Below are 17,792 nucleotides of genomic sequence, written 5' to 3'. Positions count from 1 at the left end.
GAAGCCACGTCAACAAGGAATTTAAATCTCCATCCAGGATTGTCTCTTCATCCTATCTCCTTGTATCTTTTGCTTAAAGAACACGTCTCCCAGATTGACAAACTATAACCCCTCCACAACATTTTTTTATATAAAGGTCGTCAACTATATTCAGTTGTGAACTTGAAAATGTAGAATATACTACGAAAGTACTTGTTCTAAGTCCCCAGTTTTTCACTCCCCTTTCTACCGTGGACTTACAGATATTCCCAACCATGTGTTGCTTCGTGCTATATTGGATACATATTATACAAATGTATGTGTATATATAATATATGTATATTATATATATATATATATATATATATATATATATATATATATATATATATATATATATATAAAATATATATATATACATACACACACACTGCGCACGTACCATTTTTCATGCGGGCTTAATTGACACTGAAGTGAAAACCAACGGATGCATGTGACACTGGTAATGTTTGTGATACGTAGCCTTTCACTACTGATTGATATTTATATATAGAGAATTTATTTTGCGTTGCACTGTACTCAATTTCCACGGAAATTACATTTTAATTTTCCCCGTAATTCACAAAGAAAAGAGCGTTTCATTTACTATAGTCACCTAATTTTTACCCTTTGGTGAATGTCAACACTTCTATTTGTTTTCCCCGACGCTCGTCCCAGTTCGATCAATAACTGATTGATATTGTATTATACACTGGCGTTGCTCGTACAACGGTCATCCGACTCTTAATCACTGGAAAAAATTGCTCAGCGCTGTTTCGTCAATTGTTTTAATAAAAATAAATGCGATTTAATAAAACCAATTATATATCGTCAATTAATCTGATGTACCGAGGATATTGTATGTTTTGTCACAACAATTCGTTAGAATAAAAAAAATAAATAAATAAAAATAAGCGAACATAAAAGGGACTTTCGAGATCGTTAGTGTCAGTGACAGGGTGAAATCAGGCTCTTTTTAAAAGGATTAATATAAATATATATATATATTATATATATATATATAATATATATTATATATATATATATATATATATATATATATAGATAGATAGATATATAAAGATAGCCGTGTTATTTTAAGGCGCGTCACTACAGTACTGCGTTCTTGTTCTCCCGTGGTTCGATCCCACAAGACGAACTTATTATATCAACTGAACAATTCCCCTTCGGTTTACGTATATGAAAATATATAATTTCCGAGGTAGCACGAATTGGATATTAAAGGACATTTGTAGCTTAATGCGTGTATATGTGTTCATATATGTGTCATGTATAGATTATATGCATCTATATAAATAAATAATTAAATAATCTAATAAATACACTTTTGCCTGTACCATTAACAGGCTTGACCTATCCCCTGGTGAAGTTACTTCTAGCAAGCGCGAACGCAGGCGAAATGACTTCAAGCAAGAAAGAATGCAGGTGAAATTACTTCAAGCAAGAAAGAATGCAGGTGAAATTACTTCAAGCAAGAAAGAATGCAGGTGAAATGATTGCAAGCAAGCACGCACGAACGCGGAGGAAATGACTCCAAGCAAGCAAGAACGCAGGAGAAATGACTCCAAGCAAGCAAGCACGAAAGTCAAATGACTGCTAGCAAGAAACGCATGAACGCAGGTGAAAGACGTCCAAGCAAGCACGAACGCAGGAGAAATGACTCCAAGCAAGCACGAACGCATGAGAAATGACTCCAAGCAAGCACGAACGCATGAGAAATGACTCCAAGCAAGCACGAACGCAGGTGAAATGACTTCAAGCTAGCAAGGACGAAGGTCAAATGACTCCAAGCAAGCAAGAACGAACGCAATAACTGAGGTGAAATGCTCCGATTTGCTTCCTTCCTTCCTTCCACCGACTCAGTGATTCAGTTCTGCAGTTTGGCCGGAAAGGGGGGGGGAATTCCCGGGAGGAAATTCTGTTAAATAACGATTAATGGACGCCCAGCGAACCGTGAATGCAGATTTGCTTTTGCGAATCGCTCTCCCGGACGTCGAGTTTGATGTTGGAGACAGGTTGTATCAGACTCGAAGTATGCGAGTTATAAAGCGACGTGATTCCTTGCTTTAGGTTTGTTACTTTGCGCGCTCACAAGCGCTCGTAAGTGCTTGTTTTGTGTGTGTGTGTGTGTGTAAGAGGAGAGCGAAAAGAATCTGACTGTAAAGTGAAAGAATTGATGTATCCGCTCTTGCTGGCAGGAAATTAGGACGCAGCACCAATTTGTGATTATCTAAGAGACAAATGGAGTATTTTTCGCCTGAAATTAGGACGTAGCACCAATCTGTGATTAACTAAAGGAAAACGTAGTCTTTTTCTTCTAATATTAGGACGCAGCACCAATCTGTGATTATCTAAAAGAAACAAATGGAGTCTTTTCCTTCAAAGATTAGGACACAGTACCAATCTGTGGTTATCTAACAGAGACAAATAGTCTTTTCCTTCAAAGATTAGGATGCATCACCAATCTGTGATTATCTAAGAGACAAATGGAGTCTTTTTCTCCAAAGATTAGGACGCAGCACTAATCTATGATTATCTAAAAGAGACAAATGGAGTCTTTTTCTTCTAAGATTAGGACTCGGCACCAATCTGCGATCATCTAAAAGAGACAAATGTAGTCATTTTCTTCAATGATTAGGACGGAGTACCAATCTGTGATTATCTAAAAGAGACAAATAGATCTTTTTTTCTAAGATTAGGACGCAGTACCAATCTGTGATTAACTAAAAGAGATAAATGGAGTCTTTTTTTTTCAAAGATTAGGACGCAGCACCTATTAAAATTAAATTTTCCATTTTTTTTTAATTAGGACGCAGCACCAATCCGTGATTATCTAAAAGGGAAAAGAAGAGTCTTTTTATTTTTAAATTAGGGCAGCAGCAGCAATCCGTGAATATCTAAAAAAAAAAAAGGGGTCCTTTTTCTTCTCCATGAATTTTTAACCAACGGCCTTTTTTCCTCCCATGCCTTTTATCTCTACCGGATTCACCCACCGGAGCCTTTTACTCCTAGAAGAACGAACTATAATCCGGTGAGCGGCTTCCCTTCAAAACAGGACGAGGCATAAAGGAGCTCAAATGGAGGTTAATAAAAAGGGTAATTCGTCTTTGATGGCTTCCGCGTTGTGCTACGACACAGACTCCCGGAGAACATTTTCGATATTCTTTTTCGAAAAGTGACTCTCGTCCCATCCCTCGGGCGCGTCTCACTCGAGGTCAGGGAGCCTGACGGCAACTCCAGTTAGCGTTTCGGGTTGCAGTATTTTGATAATGTTTTGAGAATGATCTCACATTATTTTTAGGTATTTTATCTGTTCATTTGTCAATTTATTTTTTCTTTGCTAATAACTGATCTTATCTTTTCTGTAATTTCCATCTTGCCTTCCTGTGGGTTTGTTTCCATCCTGAATAAATAAATAAATAATAATAATAATAATAATAATAATAATAAATAATTAATAATTAATAATAATAATAAAGTAATAATAATTAATAATAATAATGAATAAATAAAGAGGACCTACTAAGTATAAAAGACTGTAGTTCCAGACAGCCGAGGTAATCTATGTATTGGCACTAGGGAACACGAATATCTGAAAACCAGTGAAGACGAGTGGCTCAAGAATGTATGGGAAGAAGGACTGATAAAAGTAGATGAAGACCCAAAAATATACAGAGACAGAATGACAAACAGAACAGAGGAATACCACAGCAAACCAATGCACGGACAGTACATGGGACAGTCTAAAGAACGGCCAGCGATGAAACTGACAATGGCTACTGAGGGGAGAACTCATAATGGAAACAAAAGGAATACTAATTGAGGCACAAGACCAGGCCCTAAGAACCAGATATGTCCAAAGAACGATACATAAGAATTACATCTCACCCATATGCAAGTAGTGCGATATGAAAAATGAGACCAAAAACCACATAGCAAGCGAATGTCCGGCACTTCCACAGAACCAGTGCATCAAGAGGCACGCTTCAGTAGCAAGAACGTTCCACTGGAGCCTGTACAAGAAACACCAGCTACCTTGCAATGATAAGTGGTACGAACACCAACCTGAACGAGAGACAATAGACTAGACGTGAAGTTGATTGACAAAATCAAAACGAAAGTAATAATGATAAAATAATAAAATAATGAAATAAAATTGAAAATAAAATTAATAAAAATAAAATAAAAATATGAATAAAATAAAAATAATAGTAATACAAATACAAAATAATAATAATAATAAATATAAAAATCGTAAAATAATATGTAGAGATAATTTTGAAAAGAAAAATAACAAAAATAAAAAAGAAAGTAATTAAATAATAATAATAATAATAATAATAATAATAATAATAATAATAATAATAATAATAATAATGTGGAAGTTACTAACAGGTTTCATCAGTGAAAGGCGGTACAACTACCTAGAGTCCCCCACCAACAGAAAGGCTGCAGAAGGGGCACAAAAGACCAGCTTCTGATAGGCAAAATGGTAATGAAGAATAATAAGAGAAGGAAAACCAACCTAAGCATGGCACGGATCGACTACAAGAAAGCCTTCGACATGATACCACACACATGTTTAATACAATCCTTGAACGTAATTGGGGCAGAGGAAAGCACCACCAGCTTCCTCAAAAATACAATGCGCAACTGGAATACAGTATTTACAAGCTGTGGGATAAGACTAGGAGAGGTTAACATTAGAAGATGCCTCTCTGTCCCCACCACTCTTCGTAGTAGCCATGATTCACATGACAAAAGTACTACAGAAGATGGATGCTGGGTACCAACTCAATAAAAGGCAACATAATTAACCATCTCATGTTCAAGCTGTATGATAAGAGCATCAAGGAAATGGTAATGTATCTGGGGATATCAGTATGGAGTTTGGAATAGAAAAATGTGCTTTGGTCAACATACAAAAAGTCAAAGTAACAAGGACTGAAGGGATAAAGCTACCAGATGGGAATAGCATCAAACACATAGATGAGACAGGATACAAAAACCCAGAGAATAATAGAAGGAGAGCATATAAAACACCAAGAGATGAAGAACACGATCAAGAAAGAATATATGCAGAGACCTAAGGCGATACTCAAGTCAAAACGCAACACAAGGAATAAAATGAAAGCCATAAAAACCAGTACCAGTAATCAGATACAGCAGGAAAAGTGGATTCGACGAAGGTTGAACTCCGCAACATAGACCAGAAAACTAGGAAAAATATGACAATATACAAAGAACTACACCCAAGAGCAAATACGGACAGAATATACATAACACGAAACAAAGGAGGGAGCGGGCTACTAAACATAGAGGACTGTGCCAACATCGAGAGCAGAGCCCTCATGCAAAGGACTGATAAAAGCAGAGAAAGACCCACAAATATACAGAGACAGGAGAATGACAAGCAGAACAGAGGAATGGCACAACAACAATGCACGGACAGTACATGAGACACTAAAGATGAAACATGGCAATGGTTACACAGGGCAGAACTCAAGAACTAAACAGAAGGAATGCTAACCGCGGCACAAGACCAGGCCCTAAGAACCAGATATGTCCAAAGAACGATAGACGGGAATACCATCTCACCCATGCATGGGGGTATAGGGAAGGTGGTTGCATCTGGTTGCATCTGGAGCAATGGAAATTGACTAGTTGGCATCTCCTGTCTGCCTATACTACGCCCCCTTTACATGTGTGCTGTGCATTGACGCCAAACTTGGTGTAATTGTAATTTAATTAAAATGTTATTCATACACATTCTTAAGGTAACTGTAATTATAATTCTTTAAAGAAATCTCTGCTAATATTAATTTTGGTTATAATTGAAATTTGCTAAACGGATGGTGACGTCATACGACAGATATGACGTAACCTTCCGGAATATTTCTTGGAAATCAATGAAAATTTAAACATTTCCTGATGTTCCCTGGTTTATGTGGCACCAGACACCATAATTTGGCAATGATAAAATGTCAACATAGTTAAATAGGCCGCCTTCCCTCTTTGACAAGTGAAGGATGACTAGCAGAGTAAAAATGGGAGGAAGCTTAGGGATAGAAAACGATCAAGAAAATATCCTCGAGGATGTGGTATCTGGACACAAAGGGTAATACGTGCCAATAGACCAGACGTGACGTTAATTGACAACATTAAGAAGAAAGTATTACTCACTGATGTCGCAATACCATGGGTCACCAGAGTAGAAGAGAAAATATTGAGAAGTATCGAGAGAGAGAGAGAGAGAGAGAGAGAGAGAGAAGATTGATGATTAACATCATAGTTTATCTGTAAAAGTGAAATATAAATATATACACTGATCTTGACCCTGCAAGTAAAAAATAACCTCCATAACCTCCATAGGCGCTCTACTAGCCTGTTTAAGTAGTGCCAAGGAATAATCAGAATCCAGGCTGGGACTAAAAACTGACCCTTGAACAACTCTACGGGTTATACTTAATACCATGGGACACCAGAGTAGAGGAGAAAGAGAGGGAAAAGATTGATAAGTATCAAAACCTAAAAAAAAGGAATAAGAAGGATATGGGATATGCCAGTGGAAATTGTACCCATAATCATAGGAACACTAGGCACGATACCAAGATCCCTGAAAGGGAACCTGGAAGAACTAGAAACAGCACACTTAGTGAGAAAAGAGGATGGTCTCCTAAGGAGGCAGGATGCAACCCGGAACCCCGCACTATAAATACCACCCAGTCAAATTGGAGGACTGTGATAGACAAATAATAATAATAATAATAATAATAATAATAATAATAATAATAATAATAATAATAATAATAATAATAATGTCGTTTGAGGTTTAAATTATTCTTACAAATTATGTTTGAAAAGAATGGTAACACTGCATCCTGGGCTTTAAATGGTTATGCTATGTGTAAGTTTTAGGTAAATAAGAGGATATCTGGGTATACATTTCAACTGAAAAGTATTTTAATAATTTACTGCATGCGAATTACACAGTTAATATTGGAGATAGGATATTTTTTAAAGACCAGGACGCAGTGTTACCATGCGCAAACACCACAGGCGGATGGACAGATGGAAAAAAACAGAGTATAGTCATTTATATAAACCAAAAAGGAATTTTATAATTTTATGATAAAGCACACGAACAGATGAAAAGTTCGCTTGCTCACCCTCCCCCTCTTAAAAAAACAAAAAAGGAAGCTAAAAGAAAAGAACAGAAGAAGTAGTAGAGAAGAAAACACGACCGAGTGAGAAGTCACGACCCTCAGAGGCGGCCCTGGTACCTTATAAACAAGAGCCGGGGAACAAGGGTTGGGAGGAGATAAAGGCCAGAAATGAATACGAATTGAGTATCGGAAAATGATTAGCCCAGTCGACGACGTCTCTGATCCCGAGAATTCTTCTGATTGACTAACTTCGAAATACCCGAGTAAAAATATCTTTGAATATCTCTGAAATATCTATCCCCCACTTTCCTTCACACTCGGATAATAATATTTCCTGGTCTTTTTTTTCTTTTTTTTTCTTGCTCTTCTTCTTCTTCTTCTTCTTTTGGCCTTTATAGTTTACCAATACGAAATGCGAGTTTGTGTCTCTGAGGAGGATCAGATAGAGATTAGAATGGAAAGGGTATCGAAGCAGTGCAAACGAGGCGGAGATGGAATGAATGTCTGGTAAATAAGGAAGTCTAAGCGGGTTAAAGGGGAGAGAGAGAGAGTGAGAGAGGATGATCCTATTGCCCTAAAGATCACGACAGAAAAGAATAAACAAAAACTGGAAAGAATATAGGGAAATGATCAAGGTATGACGCGGGAAAATCCTTGTTTTAAGAATGTCTCAACGGTACCTACATAATAGCATTTTCCCTGCACCATACAAAACGAGGTACAGATAGTACACAAAAGTTTTAATTATGTATAAATCTCAGAAGACAGTACTGCATGCAACCTATTCTATGTATGTATATAATATACTAGATATAATAATATACAGGGTGTCCATAAAGTCCCAGTACCATTCTCAGCAATAGGTACTTGTAATGGTACTGGGACTTTATGGAAACCCTGTATGTATGTATATATATATATATATATATATATATATATATATATATATATATATATATAATATATATATATATTACCCATGACTATCTCACACCAATTGTGAATATATAACACAGACAGGCAAACAGGCAGCCATGAAGACGGGTGAGTAAGCAAGCAAGCAAGCAAGCAAGCAAGCAAGCAGGCAGGCAGGAGGCAGATTCGAACAGGTGGTGAAAGACGGAAGGTTAATGAACGCGCCAGGGCAAAGGCCTTATGATGAATCGCTTCCTTTATGACGTTATCTAGACTGACCAGGTTGATTAACTTGATTCTCAGGCTTAATTGACTTCGTCTAAAGCGTCATGTCTCAGCTGAACGTCTATGAATAACCGAAGATAACCAAGCATGCGGGACAATGGGTCTCTCTCTCTCTCTCTCTCTCTCTCTCTCTCTCTCTCTCTCTCTCTCTCTCTTTCGATCAATATTGGTAGGGTGCAGTGAGGAATGCATTAGTCACAGGCCAGGATGACATTTGGTCTTCCACACGGAGTGCCTGGGAAATAATTGGAGTCTTTGTTTCCACATTGTTTATCCCTTTACGTAGCCCTGAGCTGAAATACAGACATTTATTGATTATTATTATTATTATTATTATTATTATTATTTATTATTATTATTATTATTATTATATTATTATCATTGAGAATAATGGCTATTTCAGCCGCGTTCATTTTGTATAGAAGTTGATCTATTCTTCTTAATACTGACTTTTCTTCTGTATTCAAGTTGGCTATTAAAACGACTAATGAGGGATTCAACTAAAAGCGTGGTATTTGTCGAATTCAATATATTATACAAAATGCAGTATAATATATTCAATTTGACAAATACCACGTTTTTGACATGAATCCCCTATTTGGCGTTTTAATATCAGAAGAAAAAGTCAGTATTAAGAAGAATAGAGCAACTTCTATACAAAATGAACGCGGCTGAAATAGCCATTATTTTCAATAATAATAATAATAATAATAATAATAATAATAATAATAATAATAATTATTATTATTATTATTATTATTATTATTATTATTATTATTATTATTATTATTATTATTATTATTTATTATTTATAGAAGTTTCTCCATTCTTCTTATTACTGACTTTTCTTCTGCACTCAAATTGGCTATTAAAACTCCTATACATAATAGCCACTATTTTCAATAAAACCTATATTAATGAGAGTCTTCTTACAGCATATATTATTTATTATTATTATTATTATTATTATTATTATTATTATTATTATTATTATTATTATTATTATTATTATTGCCATAACCAGATTTTAAGGGAGTGCCAGAAAGTGAAGCCTTACAACACCAGTGTTTCTTGACCTCTTTGAAGTCGCCCCAGAACATGGGGCCTCTGAGGTGAGAAAATATCAACACAAACCGGTATATCTTAAGCGATAGCAGGACCGTATCTTCATGTAGAACGGGTCGCAAATACCCGAGATGTATTCTAGTACCACCAGGCCCAGTTAATTAGGTTAGGTTGGGCTAGGTTAGGAAAGCTCAAAGAAGTATCCTATAAGTTTTTAAGATATGTTTGTTTGTACTGTGTTTTAACGTTGCATGGAACCAGTGGTTACTCAGCAACGGGACCAACGGCTTTACGTGACTTCCGAACCACGTCGAGAGTGAACTTCTATCAGCAGAAATACACATCTCTCACACCTCAAGGGAATGCCCTATAATCGAACTCGCGGCCACCGAGCTTTTTTCGGGGAAGGTCAGGTACTCGGTTACAGTTCGGGAATATGCAAGCGGGACATCCGGACGAACATCCGGATATCCTTCCCCTCTAGCATCGCATCCGGATTAGACGGCTCAACCTGAATTAAACGCTCAGGACGCAAATTGAATGTCTCCCTCTGCCCCCCCTTCCCCCCACAACCAATTTCCACTGTCTCCGCGAAACCCGGCCGAAGGAGTCAATTGCCGTCATTAATTAGAGGTAGCGGGGTTTACTGGATTACTGAGCGGCCTGCGTACTACCCTGACACATGTATTGGCTTGCTTGCGCGCCCGCACACTACACTCATGCGTGAGCAAACACTAGGCGTATAAACTTACGTGTAGAGTAAATGGCATTATTATTCTAAAACCATTTTACCCAAAGCAATTCACCTTGTAGTTTAATATTTTATTCATAAATGGTATAACTGAATCACGAAAGTTTGGAACGTGATAAATGCATAAATAAAGGTATAAGCCACGAAGGAAAGATAAGCGACGGAGTAGCTGCAAGATCTTTCGAATCAACGTCCTTTACTTAGTTTGTCTGCTAAGTAAAGGACGTTGAGTCGAAAGATCTTGCAGTTACTCCGTTGTTTTTCTTTCCTTCGTGGCTTATACCTTTATTCATAAATGGTATATATTATAATGGATTTACTAACTTAAAAAATATAAAAAATTCACCTTGTCTTTCAATAATTTATTGATCTTCTTACCTGTTTATCTACCAATTTCTCAATTAGATTTCATACTGATCCCGTTAGTTCCGTGTTCATATCCACTCGATTCTTCTCTTGTTTTACCTTCCACAGTAATTGCCTCTTTTATCCTTTATATTTCTTCCTTATCGTTCTCTATTTTACTTACCCCCTCTACGTCCTTCAGTTCTTTATGATCTTGTCTTTATCATCTATCTTCTACTTACGTAAGATTGAAGAGTTTCGATAAAAACTATTATTGCAAGTTTATTGTAGGAATATTGCTAAATTTGCAGTTTCCTGTAAAAGAAAACTATTGTGCCGGTTTTATCTGTCCGTCCGCACTTCTTCTGTCCGTCCTCAGATCTTAAGACCTGCTGAGGCTAGAGGGCTGCAAATTGGTAAGTTGATCATCCATCCTCCTATCATCGTACATATCAAATTACAGCCCTCTGGCCATAGTAGTTTTTATTTCTATTTAAGGTTAAAGTTAGCCATAATCGTACTTCTGGCAGCGTTATAAGTACCAAATACATAAGCCGCAACCGGAGCATGGTCGAGTTTCATGGGCTGCGGCTACGTGTTTCATGCAACGTTCTAAGGCCACCACCGAACAGAAATCAGGAAGGATGAGACTTTTTAAATGCTGAAATATGGGAGACATTATTATCGGCACTGGCGTTTATTGGGGCCGAATAGAATATAGGATTGCAATGGGACCCATGAGGTCATTCAGCGCTGAAATGGTAATTGGCGGTAAAAAAGTTGGAATGGTGCAACAGGAGAAAAACCTAGCATGGTACTAGGAATAAACTGCTAGAGTATAAACGGAGGTACAGTAAAAGGAATGGAAAAGGGTCGCAGCTAGGAGCCGAAGGGGCGCTACAAAGAACCTTAAGTAATGCCCTACAGCGCAAGGCATGTGGTGCACTGACGACACTAATTCCCTACGGGATCTAGCAGGAATAGCTTTCATTAAGACACTGAAATTAAGATAAAAAAAGAGAGAGATATTATTCAGATTGGCATTTACCTATTTAGGGGGAACAGGGCCCTTCTTACGACGCTCCTGATTGGCTGTTGATAAGCCAATCACAGGGCTGGAAACTCTCAGTCTCTCTCGAGAGTTCACATAGGAAGGATGTATGTTCCACCTCTCCTGACAGACGTATACCTCAGGAGAGGTGGAACATAGATCATATGAACTCTCGAGAGAGACTGAGAGTTTCCAGCCCTGTGATTGGCTTATCAACAGCCAATCAGGAGTGTCGTAAGGGACTGGCCTAGGCATCAAATGCACGGTTGATGTGAATCTACTAGAGCACTGCCGTTTATATAAGAGGAACAGCTCTCCTGAAGAAATAGAAAAAAAAGAAAAAAAAGGAAATATTATTACCACTGGCGTTCATTTACGAGGAAAAGATCGAAGATCATGCGTATTTTTTAAATACCTTAGAAAAAGGGATTTGAACTGATTTTTTCTGGTTATTTGGCACAAAGGTTAGCTTTTGCTATGTTCAAGATACAGTTTATGTATAAATAAAACTTTAAACAAAAGACGTGCTTCACTTAAAGAGAAATATAATAAAATATAAATAACTTAGAAAAAGGGATTTGAACTGATTTTTTTGGGGGGAAGGGGCATAATTTAGCACAAAGATTAGATTTTGCTATGTTCAAGATACGGTTTATGTATAAATGAAACTTGAGTGTTCTTCACGTAAAGAGAAATAAAATATAGTCCATACTCAGGCTATTTGGAAAACATGAGAGAGAGAGAGAGAGAGAGAGAGAGAGAGAGAGAGAGAGAGAGAGGTTAAACTTCAAACTGAAAAAAATTAATTAAACTGTATAAATGAAAATTACCAATATTCCCAGAGAGAGAGAGAGAGGAGAGAGAGAGAGAGAGAGAGAGAGAGAGAGAGAGGAGGGGCGTGTAGCGGGGCGGGGGGGTGGGGGGGGGGGAGGGGGGGGGGGGGGGGGGGGAAGGGAATTTGCGCAACGTTAAGTCGCGTAAAAGCTCGGGGCGGGAAAACCAGCTCCTAAATCTACATAATTCGGTCATTAACATGCATTAGCCTACAACTCCTCGATCCAGAGAGTAACCGGGTAACCTAACCGAGTAACGCTTCCCTGACCGGTATCCAGACAGCCCAAATGGAACTTGACCTAACCTGACCCGATTAGCGTCCCCCTTGATGTTTCAGCTAAAAAGCGAGCGGCGGTCAGTCCTCTTGTATACATGAGAGCGGTTAATTAGCCTGACATTCCAGGGATTTTTCTCAACGCTGTTCTCAGTCATCCAGGTTGGGCGCGCAAGCGAGACGTGTGTGATAATAATAATAATAATAATAATAATAATAATATAATAATAATAATAATAATAATAATAATAATAATAATAAGGTAAGTAATAATAATAATAATAATAATAATAATAATAATAATAATAATAATATGCTGTAGGAAGACCTTCATTAATACTCGTTTTATTGAAAATAATGGCTATTATGTATAGGAATTTTAATAGCCATTTCGAGTGCAGAAGAAAAGTCAAGTAATATAAAATAAACTCGACTGTAATAGTCATTATTTTTAATAATAATAATAATAATAATAATAATAATAATAATAATAATAATAATAATAATAATAATAATAATAATAATAATAATAGTAATAATATAATAATAATAATGAACTAAGGAACCTCCGTAATAATAATAATAATAATAATAATAATAATAATAATAATAATAATAATAATAATATAATAATAATAATATTTGTGGGAGTTTTGCCATCTTTTTTTTTGACTGATTTTGATTTCGAAAGTCATTTAATTCGAAAATTACTTCGATAATCATTTTAATAATCGCCTAACAATCGCCTAATTTTTGAAGGTTTTTCATATAATATAATAATAATAATAATAATAATAATAATAATAATAATATAATAATAATAATAATAATAATAATAATAATAATAATAGTAATGCCCAAAGGCTAGGACCGTAGAATGTTTTGTAATAAATAGCTGGGAGTTATTTTAATCGATGGTTTCATATTTTTTGTTTATTTAATTTCCTTTTGCGAGAAGACGACTAAGTAAGTAACAAGAGGTCAGGTCACGACTTGAAAAGATTACAATGTAGAAATACCAGAGGCATTCGGAACTTACACCTACTGAACATGTGTGATACCTGTGGTGAGGTTGGCAACGTCATCCTATGAAATATTTGCAGCTGAATGCCGTAAGGGCACGACATACTAGTCATCCTATTTTATAGGAAATACATGTGCAAGAGCATGTCCGTTTTTCGCTCGCGTTAAAGTCTTCATGAACGGAGAGACGATCCCACAAACACTTACTATCGAAAAAAAAAATATTTTGCGAATTGACTATTTTTACGGGGAAATTAATAATGAATAAATCCCACTGTCCTTCGGCGAGTCAGTGCTCGTCATAAAAAAATTAGCTATGACAAAAGAGAAGTTTGTTGACGAAACAAGGACTTTCTTTGGCTCTGAGTAAATTAACTTGGGCTCAGCACTCAGCCAAATTCACTTTTCAAACTTGAGAGTTTTCTGGGAAAACTTAGGCTGCTGCTGCTGCTGCTTTTGTCGTATTATTTTTATAATATACTCAAGGATCCTATGATATAATGGCTGGAGGAAAGAAAGGCACAGAGAGAGAGAGAGAGAGAGAGAGAGAGAGAGAGAGAGAGAGAGAGAGAGAGAGAGAGAGAGAGCAAATTTTTTAGCACTTGCATTTCGTGGGATCTTGTGAGAGATATCATCCATCGCCTTCCATCGCCTGATTATCTGAAATATTTCAGATTAGTGCTACCTATCACACAATTTCGGAAGAATTTTCACCTGTTCCACTAAAGTAATTTTGTCATTCATTGTCCAAAACTTTTTTTATCGGGAAATATTTCCTACATTAAGCAATCTTCTCATGACTGGATACCTTGTAACCCATATTATTTTCGACAGGCAATTTATAAGCAAATTTTAATAACAAAATTGAAATAGGTTTTTAGCAATTCTATTAGAATATGCATCAATCATCCCTTACTAACGTTTCAGCCTTCAATCCCGTCATTATCACAAATGCACACTGATTTCTTCAGCATTTTTCAAAGGCGAATTGCAATCACGTCTCGAATTTATATTTTTCAAAGGCAAATTGCAATCACGTCTCGAATTTATATTTTTCAAAGGCGAATTACAATTACGCCTCGAATTTATATTTTTCAAAGGCGAATGGCAATCATGTCTCGAATTTATATTTTTCAAAGGCGAATGGCAATCATGTCTCGAATTTATATTTTTCAAAGGCGAACTGCAATCACGTAACGAATTTATATTTTTCAAAGGCGAACTGCAATCACGTAACGAATTTATATTTTTCAAAGGCGAACTGCAATCACGTAACGAATTTATATTTTTCAAAGGCGAATTGCAATCACGTAACGAATTTATATTTTTTCAAAGTGCAACGTCTCGAATTTATATTTTTGTGCAATCGGTCGATTTTTATATTTTTCAAAGGCGAATGGCAATCATGCTCGTTTTTTTAATTTATATTTTTTCAAAGGAAACGAATGGCAATCATGTCTCGATTTATATTTTTCAAAGGCGAATTGTATCAAAGGCACTGCAATCAACTAAACGAATTTATATTTTTCAAAGGCGAACTGCAATCCCCACGTCACGTCAATCGAATTATATTTTTCAAAGGCGAATTGTACTCGAAAACAATGCAATCTACGAATTTATATTTTTCAAAGGCGAATTGCAAATTGCATCACGTCTCGAATTGATCAAAAAGGCGACTGCAATCACGTAACGAATTTATATTTTTCAAAGGCGAATTGCAATCACGTCTCGAATTTATATTTTTCAAAGGCGAACTGCAATCACGTAACGAATTTATATTTTTCAAAGGCAATCATCAGTCCTCGAATTTTTACTATCAAGGCGAACTGCAATCACGTAACGAATTTATATTTTTCAAAGGCGAATTGCAATCACGTCTCGAATTTATATTTTTCAAAGGCGAATTGCAATCACGTAACGAATTTATATTTTTCAAAGGCGAATTGCAATCACATCTCGAATTTATATTTTTCAAAGGCGAATTACAATCACGTCTCGAATTTTTATAAAGTGTAGTTATCAAGAGCAGCCATTCCAGCATCCTAATCTGGGCAATCTTCTATAACAGGAGATCATTCTCTAAATGAAAAGTCATTAAGAAAAAACAAAAAAAAGGAGCTAGTTAGTATCCCATTAAAGTTCGGTTCGCCACCCTTTGAACGCTAATGCATCTTAATGACTAAATTATGTAGATTCAGAAGCTATTTATTACAGAACCGTTTTATGAACAATTCCCCTCCCTACACTAGCCACTCTCTCTCTCTCTCTCTCTCTCTCTCTCTCTCTCTCTCGTGAATAAAACCTTTTCCTCAAAACTTTATAGTTTACCTTATACCACACAATCAAGTTATTACTTGTATTTAGACATAACTATCAACAGGGGACATAATCACAAGCCTCAAGCCTCCTCTCTCTCTCTCTCTCTCTCTCTCTCTCTCTTCTCTCTCAGTAAATATATCAATACTAATTTAAATGAGGTACAGAAAACATGATTTAGGTAATGTCAAAATGGAAACAGACCAGAAAAGGATGTAATTTTCCCCTTGCAATTTGAAACTTTTAATTGTCTAATGGTTCTTATGGAAATATTACATTTACATAGCCATTTACTGTTCTTATTTATTAAACTTAATGTCTACTTTACTCTCTCTCTCTCTCTCTCTCTCTCTCTCTCTCTCTCTCTCTCTCTCTCTCTCAAAACAATTCTCCGTTCACTATTATCCATCACAGCTTTAGTATCTCTCTCTCTCTCTCTTCTCTCTCTCTCTCTCCTCTCTCTCTCTCTCTCTAAAGAAAGACCCTTCCTTAATGTACTCAGAATATTTGCATAGGTCTTGTACCTATGGACTTCATTCAAATCTCTCTAAAGAAAATTCCTTCCATAATTGCCTAAGGATATTGTACAGTCCTTGTCTTGTACCCAGGAACTTACTGACCCTCTGCCCTGTTTAATATTCGGTGGTCATTCAACATTAAGTTTATCGACATGAAGCATGAAAATGTGGAATAGAATGGCTCGGTTTACGTTTCTGATTTGCTCAACAAATATGAAATGAAATATAGGTTTTAGGCTACAGACCAAGTGCTAGGGCTTACGAGGTCATTCAATAGCGCCGAAAAGGAAACTGAAAACAAAAAAGGTTTTAAAGTTGTAACAGAAGGAAACCATAGCACTATAAAACAATGGTTAGGAGAGGTTTTAAGCCAAGATGGAAGGAAGATAACTGAGCGGAGGTACAGTAAAAGGAATGGAGTGGGTTGCAGCTATGAGACGAAAGGGAGCTGGAAAAACACTTGAATAATGCCTACAGTGCACCGCGTACGGATCACTGCCAGCACTACTACCCCTTGGTGGGTTTAGACCGGGCACCTGAACAGGCGATGCATCGCCAATATTCGGTGGTCATTCAACATTAAGTTTATCGACATGAAGCATGAAAATGTGGAATAGAATGGCTCGGTTTACGTTTCTGATTTGCTCAACAAATATGAAATGAAATATAGGTTTTAGGCTACAGACCAAGTGCTAGGGCTTACGAGGTCATTCAATAGCGCCGAAAAGGAAACTGAAAACAAAAAAGGTTTTAAAGTTGTAACAGAAGGAAACCATAGCACTATAAAACAATGGTTAGGAGAGGTTTTAAGCCAAGATGGAAGGAAGATAACTGAGCGGAGGTACAGTAAAAGGAATGGAGTGGGTTGCAGCTATGAGACGAAAGGGAGCTGGAAAAACACTTGAATAATGCCTACAGTGCACCGCATACGGATCACTGCCAGCACTACTACCCTTGGTGGGTTAGACGCGGGCACCTGAACAGGCGATGCATCGCCTGTTTACTGAGCGGAGGTACAGTAAAAGGAATGGAGTGGGTTGCAGCTATGAGACGATAGGGAGCTGGAAAAACACTTGAATAATGCCTACAGTGCACCGCGTACGGATCACTGCCAGCACTACTACCCCTTGGTGGGTTTAGACCGGGCACCTGAACAGGCGATGCATCGCCAAGTGAGCAGGAGGGAGAGGCGGTTGCTTTGACAGTAAAC

Source organism: Macrobrachium nipponense, chromosome 23 (assembly GCF_015104395.2).
Source record: "Macrobrachium nipponense isolate FS-2020 chromosome 23, ASM1510439v2, whole genome shotgun sequence".
Taxonomy (NCBI): Eukaryota; Metazoa; Arthropoda; class Malacostraca; order Decapoda; family Palaemonidae; genus Macrobrachium; species Macrobrachium nipponense.
This window is presented reverse-complemented; position numbering follows the sequence as displayed.